Source organism: Colobus angolensis, unplaced genomic scaffold (genome assembly GCF_000951035.1).
Source record: "Colobus angolensis palliatus isolate OR3802 unplaced genomic scaffold, Cang.pa_1.0 Scaffold3, whole genome shotgun sequence".
NCBI lineage: Eukaryota > Metazoa > Chordata > Mammalia > Primates > Cercopithecidae > Colobus > Colobus angolensis.
The window spans coordinates 13,357,285-13,362,813 of NW_012116265.1; the positions used below are offsets into that span (position 1 = coordinate 13,357,285).

General features: G+C 35.9%; 1 pseudogene across 1 annotated transcript; it reads right to left on the reverse strand.

The window, feature by feature from the left end:
* Positions 1-2,575: 2,575 nt before the first annotated feature.
* Positions 2,576-3,398, reverse strand: LOC105517097 (annotated as a pseudogene). Its single transcript, XR_001002613.1, has one exon. The product of XR_001002613.1 is annotated as a keratin, type I cytoskeletal 19 pseudogene (transcript).
* Positions 3,399-5,529: the final 2,131 nt, after the last annotated feature.

Consider the following 5,529-nt stretch of genomic DNA (forward strand, 5'->3'; position numbering starts at 1 on the left):
ATCAGTCTCTTCTTATTTCCCATATATAGCATGTAATACTTCTCACACATTTCACAACAAATACTTACATTCATTTTATGTCTTAATTTTCTCTCTTGGCCCCTTGACTGTAAACTCCATGAGTATAGATGAGTTTTTGTTTATTTATTGTTGTTATTATTGTTCATTGTGGTGTTCTTACAGCACAAACAATACCTTGAACTTAGTAGGTATCCAGTATTTATTTTCTGAATGACTGATTGGTCGAAAGTCTTCCAAACTCTAGTAGGGGAGAGCTGGCTGCAAACGATGTGTGGGGACAGAAAAAAAGGAAGTAAGTTAAAAAAAGAAGCTCATTAAAATATCAGTATTTCAGAATTCTAGGCTATAAAATGTATGTGTTACAAAGGATCTACTTGGCAGGATTACGCTGCATGACGATTCAAAAATAAGTACTTTGTAAATTCAAATTTTGTGAGTTAAGATTATGAGAAACTGATATTCCAAAAAGGTGATGCGGGAGAGAATAATAATAAGAAGAAGGAAGTTCAGAGGACCACCCAGAAGATGTACAACAACTGATACTAAATGCTAATGATATAAAGAAATTTAGGATTAGCTCAAAGTTGTTCTGATTTAATGCTCATTTCATTATTGAGGACAAAATGCTATATAGCAGATGTTCAACTTCACTTTTATAGAATGTATTAATCTTTTCACTTGGCTTAGAAAAAAGTGCTCAAATTTATTGAGTCAGTGGAGACACTGACTTGCTTTTGGCTAGAGATCATTAGGAGGTCAAAGAAAAGAAAAAATCTAATTTCTTTTAAATGTTTGATTTGACAATTTTAATTTTTTTCCCTTTCCCTCAATACATTTGTAAGACCAACATTATCATACCATGGAGGTTTCTAACATGAACATTTCCAGCACATTGGATCTTATAAATGACCTCTACTGAGATCATTTATAGGCTTTATTTTCTGTCTATTATTAGGGAAAAGTTAGTTATTAATCACTATTAATCATTAAAAAGTCATTAATGGACTTTATTTTTTGTCTATTACTGTAATTTTTATTAATTTTCAATTAAAAACATAGAATTAAAACTTACTACAACACATCTAAGCCTATGTGTAATTTCAAATTTAAAAAATTAACAAAAGCTCATAAAAGGATATGACAGTTTTTTCTTCTGATTCTTCCCTTCTCTCTTAGTTACTTTGATTTAGTCTATAATCATGGATGCTTCATGAAAATTTGCTATTAACAAATTGTGAATAAAAGTGGAGCTTTACTTGGTGTCCTACAGCCCAACACCCTCTGGCTTATTGTAAGAAAGCTTGGCCTTAACAAGATTCCACTTAAGAACACCTAGTTCCTCCCACCCTTGCTGTTGTTCTTTATGTTTATCAGTATGTAGACTGAATCATATGTCTGAGCCTATGTGGTTCTGATGCCTCAGAGTTGTGATCTGATCTGATTTAGTGCTTCCCAAACATCAGGCTGGGGATCAGTACTGGTTCATGACCAATGAAAATTATAAGAACAGGGAAATGGGTTTTGCATAAAGCTATTTTTCCCCAAATTAAGGAAATTTTCTTTATATAAAGATGATATTATTCCTATTATTTGGTATAGATCAAACTTTTATGAAATGATAATGATAATAGATGGTAGTTTTTTTAAAAAAAAGTTTTTACTTGGCAACCCAAAATGCTGGCAATCATGAACAACAGTTTCTTCTATTGGAACTGTTTACAGAACTTACTTTAAAAAATAGAGTGGGTAATGAACCCATGTGTACTTTACAGTTGACCATTTATGGCCAATCCTATTTTGTCTAATTATACCACTACTCTTTCTCACCTGATTTTCTTTTCTTTTCTTTTTTTTTTTTAGCAAATTCATTGCATCTTTTTATCTACAAAATTTTAGAGTTTAACTTTAGGAAATAGGGATTCATTTACTTAAATTTACCCTCAAATTTTAGAGGTTGTAAAATCTCAAATAGAACTGAAACAGGCTCCATCGAGAATATTCAGCTCCTTCACATTACTGGGGAGAAAATAGAAACCAAAGAAAGGGAAGCATCTTACCACTAGGACTGGTGGCACAGATAGGTCAGCCCTGAAATTTTTATTCTGAGTTTGATCATTATTCATGATATCATATAAAGAAAACTAAACATATGACGTAGAGAACCCCCATGTAGAGAAGCCTCATTTACAAAATTCAATTCAAAATAGATCAGAACCCTAAATGTAAGAGTTAGAACTATAAAAGTATTAAGAAAAGAACATAGATGTAAATCTTTATGACTTTGGATTAGGCAATAATTTCTTTAATATAATGCCAAAAGTACAAGCAATCAAAGAACAAATAGATAAATTCAACTTCATTGAAATTAAACACTGATTGCCTCAAAGGATACTATCTAGAAAGTCAAAAGAGGATTTATGGAATATGAGAAGATATTCACAAAGTATATATTTCATAAAGATCTAGTATCCAGAATATATAAAGAAGTATTATAACTCAGCAATAAAAAGACACCCCAACTAAAAAATGGGCAAAGGATTTGAACAGACATTTCTTTTTTTTTTTTTTTCCCTTGGACCATAAAATTTTATTGGAAGGTCAGAGGAAGAGCCAGGGGTAAGGGTCCCTTCCTTCCCATCCCTTTACCCAGGAGATACCCCCCAAAGGACAGCAGAAGCCCCCAGAGCCTGCTGCCTCAGAGGACCTTGGAGGCAGAAAGGTTGTTGTAGTGATCTTCCTGGCCCTCGAGCAGGCTGCGGTAGGTGGCAATCTCCTGCTCCAGCCGCGACTTGATGTCCATGAGCCGCTGGTACTCCTGATTCTGCCGCTCACTATCAGCTCGCACATCGCCCAGCTGGGCTTCAACACCACTGATCAGTGCCTGGATATGCTCCAGCTGGGCTCCAAAGCGCGCCTCGGTTTCTGCCAGTGTGTCTTTCAAAGCAGCTTTCATGCTCAGCTGGGACTGCAGTTCAATCTCAAGACCCTGGAGGGTGCGCCGCAGGTCAGTGACCTCGGACCTGCTTATCTGGAACTGCCCCGTGTGGCCAGCCACCTCCCGGTTTAATTCTTCAGTCCGGCTGGTGAACCAGGCTTCAGCATCCTTCCGGTTCTGCTCGGCCATGACCTCGTATTGGCTTCGCATGTCACTCAGGATCTTGGCAAGATCGGTGCCCGGAGCCGAATCCACCTCCACACTGACCTGGCCTCCCACTTGGCCCCTCAGCACACTGACCTCCTCATGGTTCTTCTTCAGGTAGGCCAGCTCTTCCTTCAGACCCTCGATCTGCATCTCCAGGTCAGTCCTGGCCAGGGTCAGCTCATCCAGCACCCTGCGCAGGCCGTTGATGTCGGCCTCCACACTCATACGCAGAGCCTGCTCCATGAACAGACATTTCTTTAAAGAAGATGGAGAAATTGTCAATAAACATATGAAAAGATGTTCACTGTTATTGGCCATCAGGGAGGTGCAAATCAAAACCACAATGAGGTATCACTTAATACCCACTAGGATAGTTATAATAAAAAAGACAGATAAGAGAGTGCTAGCAATGATATGGAAAAATTGGAAGCCTAAGGCATTGCTGGTGAGAACATAAATGGTACAGGCACTTTGAAAAACAGTTTGGCGGTTCCTCAAAAGTTTAAACATAAAGTTACCACATGATGTAGTTAATCCTACTCCTAGGGATAGATCCTAGAGAAGGGAAGCATATGTTCACACAAAAACTTGTAAAAGAATGTTCATTGCAACATTATTCATAACTACCAAAAGGTAGAACACACCCAAATGCCCATCAACTGATGAATGGATAAACAAAGTGTGGTATATCCATACAATAGAATATTACTAAGCCATTTAAAGGAATGAAATACTGACTCATGCACAAGATGGATGACTCTTAAAAACCTTATGCTAAGTGAATGAAGCTGGACACAAAAGGCAGCATATTACATTACTTCATTTTTATGAAATGTTTAGAATAGGTAAATCCATAGATACAGAAAATAGATTAGTGATTGTCAGAGGCCATGGGAAAGGGAATGGGATTAAGTGCTAATAGGCATGGGTTTTTTTTTTTTTTTGTGGGGCGTGGGAGTGATAAAGATATTCTGGAATTGTAGTGGTGATGGTTGCACAACTTTATGAATATACTAAAAACCAATCAATTGTATACTTTAAGAATGTTGATTTTATGCTATTTTATGATGTATCATCTTATGACACACAATAAAAGTATAACATTGGTTTTTATCAATAAATTTTATACTTTAAATGTATCAATGTTGTGATATATGATCAGCTAGACCTACATCAATTTATAATAAGACATAGAGAGATGAGCATACTTCTATCCCCCAAGGTTGTGTCTTCATTTTAGTAATGTTCTTCCTTTTTCTACCTTTTCACTACGCTTTTCATAAAGGGAGACTCTATAGTGGTAAACTAAAGTCTTAGGAGAACAAAATTTTAAGCAGCAAGAATAACATTTATGTTCTTAAAAAATTGTCTTTTTCATTTATAGTAATCTTAGATTTACAGAAAATTTGCAAAGATAGTACAAAGAAATCCTATATTTCCTTCACCCATTTTCCTCTAATGTCAGCATCTTATATAACCGTGGGACCACAAATAAGAAATTAATATTGGTATGTTCTTATTAAATAAACTCCAACCTTTATTAAGAATGTATCAATTTTTCCATGAGTGTCCTTTTTGAGTACCCAGAGTCAATCCAGGATACCACGTTGCATTTAGTTGTCACATTTTTATAGTATCCCCTGGTCTGTGACAGTTTCTCATTCTTTTCTTGCTTTCTGTGACCTGTATAATTCTGAAGAGAGAAGTGCAGTTATTTTATAGAATGTCTTTCAATATGGGTTTTTCTGATGTTTTTCTCATGATTATATTGGGGTGATGAGTATGAGGGGCACATACCACAGAGGTAATATGCCTTTCTCAGCATGTCATATTAGTGTGTACATGGTATCAAGGTGAATGCTTATTGGTGATGTTAATCTTGATCACTAGCTTTAGCTAGTGTTTTCTGGGTTTCTCCAATATAAGTTTATGTTTTTTCCCTTTTTGTACTCGGTAAGCTAGTCACCAAATCCAGCTCACCCTTAAAGCAGGGGGTGGTTAATTCTCCCTGCTGGAAAGGTATGTATGTAGTATCTACATATATTATTTAGAATTTTTCCTCGTGTAAGATTTGTCTTTTGTCATCCACGTATTTATTCACTCATTTATTTATATCAGTATGGACTCATGTATATTTATTTTATACTTTGTGCTATAATCTAATTCTATGTTTTATATTTTGTTGTCCAAAGTGTTCCAGCTTTGGCCATTGTAGCTCCTTCAGGTTGGTTCCTTTTATATAAACTATCCTTTTAAAAAAATTTTTATTTTTAAATATTTTTAGCACTTCCTTACTTTCTGACACTACAGAATGCTCCTAGGCTCATCTTGTATACCCACTATTCCAGACACAGAATCGGCCCCAG